At 37.7% G+C, this 15,742-nt stretch overlaps 1 long non-coding RNA gene and 1 pseudogene across 1 annotated transcript; both read left to right on the top strand.

Annotated features, from left to right (window-relative positions):
• The first annotated feature begins 9,020 nt into the window (after positions 1 to 9,020).
• LOC149179359 (uncharacterized) lies at positions 9,021 to 9,738 on the top strand. Its single transcript, XR_016258915.1, has 2 exons — positions 9,021 to 9,100; positions 9,167 to 9,738. It is a non-coding gene; the product is annotated as an uncharacterized LOC149179359 (long non-coding RNA).
• A 4,306-nt stretch (positions 9,739 to 14,044) lies between these two features.
• On the top strand, positions 14,045 to 15,121 carry LOC149179358 (acyltransferase GLAUCE-like; annotated as a pseudogene).
• The last annotated feature ends 621 nt before the right edge of the window (positions 15,122 to 15,742 follow it).

Raw genomic sequence — 15,742 nt, 5'->3', positions numbered from 1 at the left:
AGGCTTGCGCCTGACTCAGACCTCATCTGCCCCCAAGGCCCCAAGGCAGGCATCCGATACAGTGCTCAATGTCTCCGAGCATCTCGCAAGGTTGGCCCACTCCCTCCACAACTCACTAAGGCGCACAACCCCAGGCATCAAATTCCTTACACCCCTACCAGACTTCAACATCCCAATACAATACTAGGCACCTAGCCTTCAATATCAAGCACTTGGCCTCCTCAATATGGTCCCATAGCCCTCAAGGACAATCCATCAAGAGCTATACAAGACAAAGGAACCACTGGCATATGTAGTGTTGATTGAGTTTGTCCCCAACCCATATGGTGTTACTTATTCTCCCTCGTGCGTTTGGGCTCACACAAGATCATCAAATAAACTGGCCCTCTCGGCCCATTTGTGGAGTCCTGTGAATCATCACACCTCAACATGCAACCAATGCATTAACTATACCATCATAGTATCATGGAAAATAATCCACATGCCAAGTCTTGCATGTCATCATGAGAACATTCATCATTGTTAATCACAACATTATGAATAGTAACAAACTGCATGCTCATGCATGTCATAAATTTGTATGCAACTATCACATGCTTCACCTCATGAAATACCATCATAAGTTATAACGTCAACATATTTTCATCAAAGACATATAATGAATTCACATAATAAATGAACCACATGTCAATAAACCTCATATTATAGCATCGTAATTCCTATGCGACGTTATGTATATCATATCCATCATGAGTATTCAACATTAAATACCTATCATCACGTAGTAAATGAATATGTCAATATACCTCGACATAACATCATAATCATAAGGATACGTCATCACTATAAGAACCACATGTGCATCATTATATCAAGAAATATCATGTAACATTATAAACTAAATTGAAATCATAGTGTACGATTTAGATGTATCATAAAGTTTAAACAATAAAACATGATTTAGATGCTCCATAAAAGTATCTGTCTTAGCTAAGTAAGCACTCCTAATTAGTTCACCACACATTTTAATCAAGTAAATCTGGAAAGTCATTAAGAATAACATCTGCATCTTCCCAGGTAGCTGACCCTGGTCTATATTGGTCCCACCAGACCTTGACTTGTTGAAACTCATGGTTTCTGAGTCGACGAACCCGGTGATCCAGTATACAAAATGGTTCGACTTGAAGGACTCCCTCCTCAAAAACCTGCAATTTTTCAAATTTCAGAACATGGGATGGGTCGGGTACATATTTTCTAAGCATAGAAACATGAAACACATTATGCATCCTTCTTAGATGGAATGAAAGCTCGAGCTTATAAGCAACTGGTCCAATCCTTTCTAGGATAGTGAATGGCCCAACAAATCTAGCGGACAACTTTGTTCCCTTACCAATCCTAAAGGGACTTTTAAAGGGTTTGATTCTAATAAAAACTTGGATTCCTTCCTCAAAGTTTCTATCAACTCTCTTTACATCAGCATAACTTTTCTGACAATCCCTGGCTTTTTTTTGTCTCTGCTTAATTATGGCCATTTGTTCTTCCATTTCTTGGAGCATTTTAGGTCCCAACATGACTCTATCCTCTAATCGATCCCAACTTAATGGAGTATGACATGGTCTGCCATACAAGATTTCAAAGGGAGATGCCTGAATTGAACTGTGATAACTATTGTTGTATGCAAATTCCACTAAGGGAAGGTATTTCTCCCATTGGTTTTGTTGATCCATGACATACATTCTTAGCATGTCCTCTAATACTTGGTTTACTCTTTCTATTTGCCCATTTGTCTCTGGGTGATATGTTGTACTGAAGTTTAGTTGTGTTCCCATAGATTGTAATAGGCTTTTCCAAATCTAGAAGTAAAACGTGCATCTCTATCAGATATTATCTTTCTAGGCACTCCATGAAGGAAAATTATTTCTTTTAGGAAAATTTGAGTGATAGTTGATGCTTCAAAGGTGGTCTTAACTGGAATGAAGTGAGCACTCTTAGTTAATTTATCAACAACAACCATAATGCAGTCATGTCTTTGGGATGTCATAGGTAAGCCTCCAAAAAAATCCAGCGAAACAACTTCCCACTTAGTTTCCATTATATCATGGGTTTGTAAAAGACCTGTCGAGGGACAATGTTCAGCTTTAACCTGTTGACATTCTAAACATCGGGCCACAAACTTTTTTATATCCTTTTTCATTACTATCCAGAAAAATAGTTACTTTAAATCCGCATACATTTTCTAGACTCCTTGGTGTGCAGCATATGGAGCTTGGTGGGCTTCCTTCATTATTAATTTACGAAGTTCATCATCACCTGGGACGTACATCCTACCCTTATATCATAGCAATCCATCATTATCTAAGGTGTATCCTTCCCACCTGGTCACCACAGGTACCTCTTCTTGTAAGGCAAATTTTATTTGTTGGTATTGTGGGTCCCCTACTAGGTGGTTTAGAATCTGGCTTCTCAGGTCTATCTTTAATGATGATATTGAATGAAGTCTAGGTCTCCTGCTTAACGCATCTGCAAATTTATTTTCTTTCCCCTTGATGTAGGATATCTTGAAATCATAATCACTAAATAGCTCACTCCAACGTCGTTATCGAGCATTAAGCTCCTTTTGGGTGAAGATATACTCAATACTTTTATGATCTGTTTTTAATTCAAATTGACGCCCCATCAGATAATGTCTCCATAGTCTCAAGGCCATTACAACTGCCGCTAACTCAAAATCATGAGTAGCATAATTGATTTCATGGGTCTTGAGTTTACGTGAAGCACAAGCAATAACCCCTTCATCTTGCATCAAGACTGCACCTAATCCTTCTCCTGATGGATCCGTGCATACACGAAAGTCCTTGTCCATGTCAGGTACCTTTAATATTGGAGCTGTTGTTAATCGATGTTTTAGCTCATTAAATGCTTTCTCACACTCACTTGTCCATTCAAACTTAACCTCTTTCCTTTGGAGGTGGGTGATGGGATTAGATATCTGTGAGAACCCTTCTACAAATCTTCTATAATAGCCTGCCAACCCCATAAAGCTGTGTACTTCCTTGACATTCCGAGGAGTAGGCCAATTCATTATAGTTTCAATCTTACTGTAATCCACTACAATGCCTTTCCCACTAATGGTATGGCCTAGATATTGAATTTCTTTCTCAAAGAAGGAACACTTAGTAAGTTTCCCGTATAGCTTATGTTCTTTAAGGCATTGAGGTACCAATCTCAAGTGTTGTAGATGCTCCTTCTCATTGCGGGAATAATTGAGGATGTCATCCAAGAAAACTTGGACAAAACGGTCCATATATTTTCGGAAGACACTATTCATCAAGTTCATGAAGGTTGTTGGGGCATTAGTCAAACCAAATGGCATAACAATAAACTCATAGTGTCCATAACGTGTTTTGAATGTCGTCTTAGGTATGTCTTCCTCCTTGATTCTTAGTTGATGATAACCTAACCATAAGTCTATCGTGGAAAATATTGAAGCTCCTTTTAGTTGGTCAAAGAGGTCATCTATTTGAGGCATAAGGTACCTGTTTCGAATGGTGGCCTTGTTTAGATCTCGGTAATCAATACATAACCTAAGAGTTCCATCCTTCTTCTTTACAAAGATCACTGGTGCACCCCAGGGTGACACATTGAGTCGAATAAATCCTTGATCAAGAAGTTCTTTAAGCTGTATACTCAACTCATTAAGCTCTAGGACAGTCATTCGATAAGGTATTTTGGATATGGGTTATATTCTTGGTTTCAAAGAAATGGAGAAATCGATTTCTCGAACTGGAGGCAAACCTGGTAGCTCTGGAGGGAATACATCTGCAAATTCAGAAAGTAGTGGGTGAAACTTATCCGAGGACTTCTCGTCAGAATGAACCATCTCTACCGCATATATCTTGCACCTTTTCCTCATATACTTATTAACCTTCTTGGATAATATGAGGCGCAGTATAACATTACGTCTAATGCCTTTTATCACTATGGTTTCTCCCTGGTCATTTTTTAGGAGAATTGTCTTATTATAGCAATCCAATATAGCTTGATGAGATTCAAGCCAATCCATTCCTACAATTAAGTCATAAGTCCGTAGAGTCGTGCTATACAGGTTCATCTTGGCATCACACCTACCCAATGTTAACACTGCAATCTCTTACCATTGACCCTACTAATTGCTGAGAGCTTGATGCCATTTCTACCATTCTAAAATTACTTTGCTCATGAGCTGTCAATCCACATCTAAGTATTGTTGAAGGAGAAATAAAACTATCAATGGCACCTGGATCAATTAACACATATAGAGGGATGTTATTGATCATACCTACGGACTCCACCACTGTGGCTTGGTGCTCAGCCTAGCGATGGTTTGTGGCTGAATGAATTCGGTGTGGGTTTTATGGTCTTCCTCCTTTTGCTTTGTGTCCTCGTTGTTTAATCTCGGTTTGATACCTTGGACAATCCCTTCTATAATGTGGACCTCCACATTGCCAACATTCTACTTGTTCTCGATTCTTACGTTGTACCTGTCCTTGGCCACCAAATCCTCTACCCCCACTATTAGTGTTTCTCAAGTAGGACTGACCCCTACGTCCTCCTCGAGACAGCCGAGAAGTTGCACTAGTGATCCGAGAAACATTGTTTTGTCTTCCCTGGAATCTATATGGCTGCCCCCCTGGTCTGTTTACCCTCATTGTGGGATATTCCTTCCCTGTATTTTCATCAACCACCATTCGTTTTTTCATATTTATCGCCTTTAGGACTTGTTTGGCTAAACTAGTGGTTGTTTCCATAGTGGTGGGTTTCCACATGGCGACTTCCGCTCATACCAAGGGATCGAGTCCATGCAAGAGTCTTTTAGCTTGATGTTGATCATCAGCCATGTAGTCCACGTGATGGACCAATGCATAGAATTCAGCTTCATAGTCCTCGATATATCTACCATTCTTTCATACTGTATGGAAAACCCCTACTTGTTGGTGTTTGTACTCCTCTAATAGGTACCTAGTTCAGAAGGCTTCCTTAAATATTTCCCAAGTGACTTGCAATGGGGTGACTTGCATCTTTGTTTCTTCATTTACCCACCATAATAGAGTGTCTCCTTTTAGTAGACTCACTGATATTTGGGCCTTTTCCTTGAAGTGTATGTCTTAAAGCTAAGTGCTCTTTTGACACCTATTACCCACACTTTTGCTTTTGAACCCCCCTCTTGACTCGTAAACTCTGGTAATTTGGATTTTTGGACTTCTTTCATAATATTGAGGGTTGTTTGTCCATTTTTGGCATTGAATTGAGAATTTAGGTCTTGCCTCTATTTTTGTTCCAATTCCCTTCCTTTACCTTGATCTTGTCCCTGGCTTGTGACCCAATCCTTAAAGATATTTTTCATTTCCCCAAGGGACTGTAATATAGCTTGCTCAGCTGGGGTTCCAATCTCTGTAGTGACGGGAGGTGGGGTTTCCACCTCAAGATTGCTTTGGGTTTGCCTTTAACGTTTAGGAGCCATGATCTCCCCTGTGTTTAATCAAGTTGAATTTTACATTACTTCCTTACTCATGTGCCAAAAGCTAAAATAAATCTAGAATATACCCTGATTTTAGAATATGCAATTAGTTACATCAACATATTCAACACACAATTTATTTTCCATTCATCCAAATTTATTTATTACAATACTTAAACCATAAATTATCAATAACCACTAATTTTATAGTATTATACCATGGAAAACATGAGTTGGAAGGTAATAATGATGTCCGAATAAAACTTACAGAGTTGTCTCAACATAAAATCAAAATTCGAATGAATAAAGCTTAAAAATATTCATGGCATTATAGGAACGGAGATTATTGTTTTAAGAAGGTACTTGAATCCTGAAAAGAAAATCTATTCACCACTAACTTTTGAAATTATATGTCACACCATTCACATATAAATTTGATGGACCATCACAATATTAAGTCTACATATTCATGACCTTTATGTGCTAGCATAGATTGAAATTATGTGCTGTAGAGTGAAATATTTTGAGTATCTGTTTAAGCAATCATAACTTTATGTTAGAAGAAAGATGTTATTTCCAAAAAAAAAACTGGACTGCCTTTCACAAAATAAAATAAATCGTTATAACAAATTTATTGAATGTATCTCGAGATTCTTATGGCCATTAAATGATTACTCTAAGGGGATTTACCAAATCAAAAAAAAATTGATTGACAGTTAGCCATATCAAACAACCAAAGAGAGATTCCAATAGAAACACACCATAAACAAAAAGAGACACCGCCACCCGACCCAAAACCGGATAAGATCACTGGGAAGGTTATCTCTCCGCAAAACACAAAATAAAATCATTTTATTAATTATATGGCCTACCTGCAAGCACACCGAAAGCAACACCATATCAAACCCTAACAAAGCTTTAACGGCTACCAAGTTTTACATTCATCAATTACCTTTTTACTTCTAAACAAAAACCTCTTTAAGAGTGAGGTTTCAAAATCGAATTGAATCCCCGTCCTTTACTATACATAATTTTCCATCAATTTACAACTGTAGATTTCGAGATCTCGAAAAATAAATTTCCAATATTATACCATGACAACGCTCTCTAATCCTCTTGAATATCAAATCCGAAGCCTATATTAAATAAACCGCGTCCGAATACAACAATAAACTCTCACGTGTCTTTATTTCTGGATTATCCCTTCATATCCCATAATCACATGGAAAAAGGCCTCTAACCCCTGTACTCCGATTGCAAGTACCAAACACTACCAAATACCCAGTTCTCCAGAAAAAAGGCATTTATAAATGATAATAACAACATAAAGATCGATAATAGTTAAATAATTCCAATACAATTTCAAACAGAAAATTTGAAATAATTCAACAATAAAAATAGTGAAATAATTTTAACATAATTTAACAGAAAATTTGAAATAGTTACACATTAAAAATTTACATTAACTAAACTATCCATAATTTTCTAATATCTCAAAACAAAGATTCTCGTCTTACAACTTCAATTCTATCTAAATGGACAAAGTACGCCTTTTTATTTTAAATTTTATTTTTGTAAATTTTACTTTGACCCGGCAGAGTACGCATGTTTAGTTTTAATTTATAATTTTTACTGTGAACGAGTTGTGCAATATAGAGGAATGTTTAACAAAACTATTGGTCAAAAGAATGGAAGCATTATCTTTTAACTTAATTAAAAATACCAAAACAGTTAAACTGACGGGTAAAATTGCAGCGTACTTATATGTAATAGCATGTGCTATTTATTGACAGTAGTAATAATCTGAAAATAGAAAGACGTAATCGGTAATGTCGAATTACAGTATGGAAACTCTTCACGTGGGCTGCAAATCTATTACCGCACCTCTGTACACATTGAGTCTCTGCCATATTCCATAACTTAAAGTGCCTACCAGCAATATATTCAGCTGAAATAACAAGAGAATTAAGAACAGAGAACAGAGAGAGCAAATAATAACTGAACTTCCTACAGGCATGTACAAAATCTGAAAAGAGTGAACTGAAGTAACAAAATGCTTGGACACGAGATTTGGCGAAATATCTGTGAGAATAATGAATGAAATTTGTGATTTTATGTTTTTAATATGGTATCGGAGCTCAGGGTTTGAGCTGGGGTGAGAGCGCAGGTGAGGAGGGCCGAGTTTGTGAGGAGGAGAGACTTGCCTCACTGAGGAGACGCCCTGCCGTTGCTGGTGTGCCGTTGAGAATGACCAGAGCCTGTGTATGTCTGAAGAAGACTCTGCTGTTTGTGCCACCTGCAAACCCGTGAGAACGTTCCTGGTGCTGTCCGCCGTTGTCCAGAACCGTCAGTCAAGAAGTGAAGACCAGGGTGTTGTGCGTTGGAGTTTTGTCCTGCACGCGGAGAGGAATAGAGCCGTGAAGAAAGACCCTGCCGCAGTTGTCATAATCGATTGGAGTTTTGAGTGACTGGAGCGTTTTTGTGCGGCTGTGCCATTAGTTTGGGTGGGCAGTGTGTCGTTCTTGAGCAGTCGACGCAGAGTTCAGACAGCCCGTGAAGAGGAGAGAGGCGTAGTGACCAAGGACGACGCTGTGCGTGCTGGAAGGAGAAGCCGTGAGGTATTGTAAGCTGTGAGGTAAAGTTTGGTATAGCACAGCCAATTGCCAGAAGCCGACGGCGTTCATTAAAGGTGTTTTGCAAGTTTTGTTTGAAGTTTTTTTTTGGAATAGGCCTGTAGCGAAGGCGTGAGTCCGAGTTGGTATGCGTGAGGCGACCTGCTATGTGTGAAACGTAGTGTCAAGGAGAATCACTAGGCTGCGTGTGAAGGCGAGCCACTCTGCCATTAGACTGTGCGCAGTGACACTATTTTGTGTGAATCGGCCTTGTTGGTTGATTGTTCTCCGAATCCCTCTGCAAGATTGCAGTATGGGGCGGCTACCGAAACTCGTTTAAGGAAGGCCGTGAGCCTGTTATGTTGTTGTTTTCAGTTTTCTGTTTTATAAATCATAATCTATTTGAACAAGAATGATTACCCCTGAATTTATATGATATCTCTGTAATAGATAGCGGGTTGAGTTTCCAGTGGGGTTTTCAAATATCCTTTGATGAACTGAAGTTGATTTGATTGGGGACAAATTGAATTTCTCTCCGGAGTTTGTGAGTTTTCTGTTTAAGAAAGGCTGCGTGTTACTGTCTGGCTGTTGTTGGAGACGCTGAACCATTGTGGTGTGCTGTCGAGACTGTCCAGAACCATTGACTCGGAACCGTCCTGTGAGCAGTTGCTGGTGTGCTGTCGAAGACCGTCGAGCCGTTTGCTGGTGTGTTTTGCAAGCTTCCACCGTTTCTATTACCGTGGTCATATTCTTTTTCAGTCGGCCCGGTTTTCTTTGCAGAGAGAGGCTGTAGAAAAGGCGTTTTGTTTGAAGTGTGATAAAGCTAAATGATATGTCTATTTTTTTAGACTTTTTTGACGATGATCCTTTTAATGATTATTTTCTCATGAACCCATTTGGGATTAGCAGTATTTTTGCGTCCATTGACAAAGAGTTTCATGTTGTTGACGATCCTGTCCTTGAAGAAATCACTCATGTTGTTGAGGATCACGTTGTTGAAGAAATCACTCATGTTGTTGAGGATCACGTTGTTGAAGAAATCACTCATGTTGTTGAGGATGTTGAAGAAATCACTCATGTTGTTGAGGATCACGCTGTTGAAGAAATCCCTCATGTTGTTGAGGATCACCCTGTTGAAGAAATCACTGAAATTAAAACTTGCCCGGTTGTTCGAAGTTTTATTGGATCTACTTTCAAAGATGATTGCATTGTGGTGAATCCTTCGTTGGTTCCTCATGGAAAGTGGGGAGAACATGAATTAAATTACCTCGTTCGAGATCTTGCATTGCCTCTCAATCCAAAAGAGGTTGTTGACGTTAAGTATGTAAGCAAGGAGCAAAGGAATTTCATCAGGAAATCCAAAAAGGTGAAGATGAAACTGCACCAGCAATGGAAAAGGAACAAGCATGGACCTTTTAATAAGAAGACAAAAATGAAATGTTTTGTTGTAAGCCTAGCTGAGACTTAGACCAGCAGGCAAGATAAAGTTTAAGTCGTCATCATTAAGAATATATAGTTTGTTATATAGTTGGAATTAAGGGGGAGTGGTAGAAAGGTATTAATCCCAACTACCCTCTGTTAATGCAGTAGTTAGATAGAGAATACAGCAGATGTTGAGAATACAGCAAATGTTCAAAGTACAAGTTCTAGAAGTCAGTTAGGTATGGTAGAAAATCCATTTCTCCATTAAGGGAGGATGTGAGAATAATGAATGAAATTTGTGATTTTATGTTTTTAATAATATCAATAAATGATAATTAACATAGAATTTTTTTGTGCACATAGTACTACAAGTATTAGTCCATGTATATTTAATACAATCAAATTATTCCAAACCCCACATGATCTTTTAGTGCCTCGTTAATCATAATAAAGTTGAGTATGCCTTTCTATACATATATTATAACTTTACCAACAATATAATGTTGGATTGAACATGACCTTGATTTTATTTTGAACTTTTAATTGTTTAACAATGTTATATTCAAAAATTTATTCTTAGAATTTATCAGACTTGGAATTGTAGATCACGCAATTATTATTGTAACCTAAAAGACCCTAGTAATGAAACCCACTCTGATACCATATGTAACAGCGCCGAAATAACAACACATAATTAATTAGATTAATCAAGTGATTTATAATCAGCAATTTATCAACTAGTTAACATTAAATTACAAAAATATGAGTGAAGAGAGACAACTTACCTGTGGAAAGCTAGTTGAACGCTTAGTTGAATTCTGCTATCTGCAACAAAGTCTTGGGGACGACTCTCCAGCCAACCGTAGGATCAACTGAACAAAATCTTGCTACAACTGGCCACCCCCGAGCCCTCAATCAACGTACTACTGCCAAGGTATCCTTTGTCTCCTAACACTATTCTACCAGAGAATGGATCATGGAATCATGGAATGATGGAATGCCTATCATTTTCCTCCCCATCTATTAAATAGAGGAAACATTGGAAGGGGAACCACATGCACACACTCCATGTGTCAACATGCAACTTTACTGCTTTCTTGTTTTATTTTTTTGTTTTTACTTTTTGATAGCTTTACTAATTTTTACTGTTTTCCTTGTTTTATTTTTACTTTTTGATAGCTTTACTGATTTTTACTATTTTTCTGTTTATTCTTGGTTATATTTATTTAGAGCATGTAATTAATTTATTAATTTATTATTATTTATTATTTATTTACTATTACTATTATTTATTTATTTATTTATTATTTATTTAATATTATATTATATTATTTATTATTTATTATTAAGGGACATTACAAAAGGGAGGTATAGACTCATATATAACATGTCGCTTCCACAAGTATGGTTGTCCTAATAATACATTACAAACTTCAATATGAGAAAAATCACATAGTACCTCATCTGTGAAGGGTTTGATGTTGTAGGGAAGGTGACACTACAAGCTGATGCGGAGATCTCGTCCTTGTTCAAGCCACCGATGGTGTATGGTTTCAAATGTTCTATAGTGGGTAGGCCCAGTTGCTTCATGTTCTCTATTGAAATGAGGTTCTTTTGGCTCCCACTATCAACGATTAATTGCATTGGTGAACCCTTAACCCACATTTGTAAGTGGAAGAGATGCTCCCCCTCCTCTAGATCTTTAAGCTCATTCTTCCAGATCTTGGTGGTGGCCATAGTAACATTGGGCTCCGCATCAATAATTTGCTTCCCTTTATCATTCCCCTTGTTGGGTTTTGACTCAGATTCAGAACTACATCTAATTCTGAAGCCTTTAGCTTTGCCACCAGTGATCGCCTGGCCCGACACTCACTTATTTTGTGAGTGGGATTCTTATGGAACTCACATCACTTTCCCGTGTCGTTCTTTGATTTCATGGTATTGTTCTTTACGTGTAACTTCGACGGGTTGCCTTGGGTCACCTCGCTTGGATTGTTCCTTTGTTCTGCAATTTGGGGGCGTCTTTCCCTTTCTTCACATTCGCAGATCCAAAGTCTCTCTTATTTTGTTTCAACTTCTGCTCGATCTTAATAGTGTATCAGTAGGTGGTGCCGAATGAGGAGATGTCCAGGAACTCCATCTTATCCTTGATGTATTTGTGCAGACACCTGTGTTTCTTTAGTACGAGATGCCGCTCAGAATCCTTGATACCCAACTTCGTGCGAAGGGTATGAAAAATATTTGTGAACTCTAATACATCTTGGTCCCTTCCCTATCGTAGTGTGGTCCACTTTATGTATTTATTTTCATAAGTTTCAACAAGGTAATACTACTCCTTGATGGCATCTCAAAAAGAGTTCCAAGTCAGTGCAGTTGAAAAGAGTGAGGGTTCCCTCTCGTCCTTCTACTCACAGTATCTTTCCCACTAGTCTTTGACATGGGGGTGGCTTTGAGGAGTGAAAAAGTAATATTTTCCCTATTGGAAAAATCATGAACTAAAAATTACCCTTCCAATAGATTTAACCATCTATCTATGGCATCTGCATCTATCTGGCCTTCAAATATGGGAATATCAAAGTTGAATTGTACCTTGAAGGGAGTGGTGCCTCCAGAGTGGCTACCAGATGAAGATGTGTCGCATGTGGGCATTCGCCAAAGGATCTGAGCAACCTTGTCCATCGTCACATTCCTCTGTCACTCAAAGGGATTCTTCAAGCAATATTTTGAAGCGATCTCCTGCTCCCTCGTCTTTCTTTTCGTCCTCCATGGGAGTTCGTGAAGGTTTGCAAGGCTAGTCTTTCAAAGGTTCAACCAATTTGAGCCCTAAATCCTTATACCCTAACCTCTTTGGGGACATGCAAAGAAAAATAGAGAAAGAGAAGACCGCTTTGATACCACTGATCTAGACTTATGTAGGAAAGTAACAAAATATACATGTAAACATGAACACAGAGATGCAGCAGAAATAAAACTTCATTTCATTAATATCAAAGAACTGAAATGTGCTTATGTACATAATGGAAATAAACTAGCTTGCACAATGGTAGCTTATATCTGAGAAGAGATGTGGTGGCTACAGGCCTCTGAAATGTGTTACAATGAGATTTTAAGGTCTATTTATTATTGAGAAAAAATGGAAAACCCTAAACATCCAAAATCCTAACCTAGGAGATGAAGTGCCAAACTATGGGCCCCATTTAGGTAAATTGGTACATCAGATTCCCGGGATCGTAACTTTGGCATACGATCTCTGTTTGACATGCACAATACCTTTTTAGAAATAAGTATCCGAAAGCTACAACTTTCGAGTGGCCATCATTAGACGATGACCCATGTTCACCTCGATTTTCCCAAAAAACGTCGTTTAGGGCCTCAAAATGGCTCCAGAAATTCAGGACCCGAAAAACTACCGAAAATAGTACATTGTGCTACAATTAGGGAAACTAAAAAACTGAAGGTGCTCCAAGTGGAATAGGCAGGTGGCCACAAACATCCACCTAGATTAATAACGATGGGCAATGTCATCATTTACATTATAAAATCTCTCTCCTTTTCGAACCTTTATATATAGTGTACACAGTTAATGTAAATGTTGTACCATTGAAATAGGCATTATCAAAATAATGATGGGCAATGCCATCATTTACATTAGTATTAGTGCTGTTAGTAAAGAGATTTAAATATGACTCTTTAGAATTAATATAACCTAATAATGATAAATTAATTGAATTATTAGAATTGTCATCACTAACTACACTTATCATTATATTAATTATTTCTTTAGTATTATTATTATAATATTATATACTTTAAAATATATAATCAATATATTTATTTGAAAAAATTTATAAGTATTTTGTAAATATTAATTTAATTTAAAAAAATTAATATAAATTGTATTTCTTATCGTGCATAAAGTAGTTTAATTAGCAATAGTGATGTTAAGAAAGATTATGTAAACAATGAGATTCAAGGTTCAAATTTTCTATAGATTAAAACAACAAAATAAAAATTTATTCCTTGCTTTTTGGGATATATATATCCTTTAACTCTTTAAAATTATAATTAAAATTTCTAAGAACTTTATCTCATACAAATTAATGTGAGTACATTAAAAAAGAAAAAAATATAAAAATAACAAAAATATATAAATATGAAAGGTAATTACGCATAAGGCATTTCCCTTTGAGAACAACTCCCCTAACTACCATTTTGTGCGGTTTCCTACCATCGATTCCCTCAGTTAGACGATAAAACTATCTTCTAGTGTCAAATTGATACCTCCATCACGCATATCAAAGTGGTTACTAACTCCTGAGAAATCACGTTGCATATCTAGGTGGTTACTAACTCCCCAGCAATAGTAACCGAAAAGAAACCATGGGCATATTAAAGCGGTTACTAACTCCCAAGAAATCATGTGGAATATCTGGGTGGTTACTAATTCCCCAGAAACGGTAACCGAAAAGAAACCATGCAAGAAGTAAAGGAAGAGCGTTTCAGTATATCAATGATGGCAATGGCGATGAAAAAGGAGGAATTTGTAAGTGACCTGCAAATAACGATGGAGGCTCCTTTTGCTGTCTATCCAACAAAGCCCACCCCATGACACTCCATGTTTCTTTCCAACATTGATTAAACCTTGGTCTTTGTTGTTGCAACAATCACCTTCTTCCCTGCTTGTGCTCACATGGCTTTTGATGAAATAGTCTAGAGGTATGTAAACGCGCTATGAAAGTTTCTCATTCACTACGATTTCATGGTCAAGAGGCTTACACTCAATGATGAGGATGATCGATGGGTATCGATTGCAATGGTGATGGGGTTTTCTTTGGTGTGGGGACGAGTGATCTCACCATGGAAGAACTGAAGGATGTAAAGTTTTCCAACCCAGCATTCAGGCAACTCATATTACAGGACTACGTTGTCACTCTTAGCTCTAAGATCTCCCACTCCTTACCTTACAGGCCACTTGTTTCGAATGTGGGCATTTTGTAGTTGGCACTGGACTCAATCACTACATTTTTGTGGGAATATTAAACCTGGAGAAATCTCAGAAGTCACACCAAACTTGGATCAAACTATTCTGAAAGCCAGGGTTCCTCCAAGAATTGAACACAACCATCTCGAGTACATCAAGATTTGTGATATTCCTTTTGAATTGACAACTTTTAAGGGAAGAGGAGGCAGTGAGGCGCCCACAGAGTCAAAATCGATCAAAATCCTACCACGGTTGAAGTTTCTGTTGAAGCTCTTTCCCATATTTGTAGAAATACTACATTACCTCAAAGAAAAATAAATGAAGGATGGAAAGATCAAGAAGTGCACCAATTTCGAAGTGGTGACTGCGCACATGTGAAGGGAAAGAAGCTTAGCATTTTTGCTGAATCTCTTTCCTGTATCTATAGAAATGTTGCATCGCCTCAAAGAAAAAGCAATGGAGGATGGAAATATCAAGAAGTGCACTAGTTTTGAAGTGGTGATTGTGCACATGTGGAGGGAAAGAAGCCTGGTGTTGGAAATGACGAGTGATGAGATTTCCATGGTGTTGTTTCCGGTGGAATTCAGGGCTAGGTTCCAACATTTGTGAATTTTACTACCACTATGTTGCAGCAGTGGAGAAAATTGGTGTTCTCTGGTGAAAAGGAAGTTGATGTGCTCCTAGAGTTCCACAAACTTACAACAAATGTTATTTCTCGCACAACATTTGGTAGCAATTATACAGAGGGAAAGCACATCTTCAATCTGCAATCCTAGCAAATGCTTCTTATTGTCGATTTATTTTCTACCTTTTATATTCTAGGCTTCAGGCTTCGACGATGATCTCTATAATGGATTATTGTTTATCCTCCAACTCGGCAACAAACACCAGCTACCAACATCTTTGGCTTCTCTCAATCTTTTGTTGCAGGGACGCATTTGAACACGTGATATTGATGACATCTATATTGCATTCAAAGAGGACTCCATGTTTTGATAGGCCAGTTAGGGGGTGCACTTATTGTTCTTAAATGAATCCTCTGCAAAATTTGAAACCCTCTACACTAACTCTGTAACTAATCAAACTTGATTCCAAATGACAAACACAGACACCAATATAATCATAAATTCAAGTTTTAATGGCATCACACTCTTTCATTCTCAATAGAATAGAATAAAAGATACTTGGATATGATCTTTTCAGTTCATAGTGGTCTGAAAGCTTTTGAAT

This window comes from Pinus tabuliformis, chromosome 4_1, assembly GCF_031772625.1.
Source record: "Pinus tabuliformis cultivar Carrire ecotype Pingquan chromosome 4_1, CPIR1, whole genome shotgun sequence".
In the NCBI taxonomy this organism is placed as follows: domain Eukaryota; kingdom Viridiplantae; phylum Streptophyta; class Pinopsida; order Pinales; family Pinaceae; genus Pinus; species Pinus tabuliformis.
Note: the sequence above shows the minus strand (reverse complement) of the source record. Positions and strands in the feature narration are given on the sequence as shown.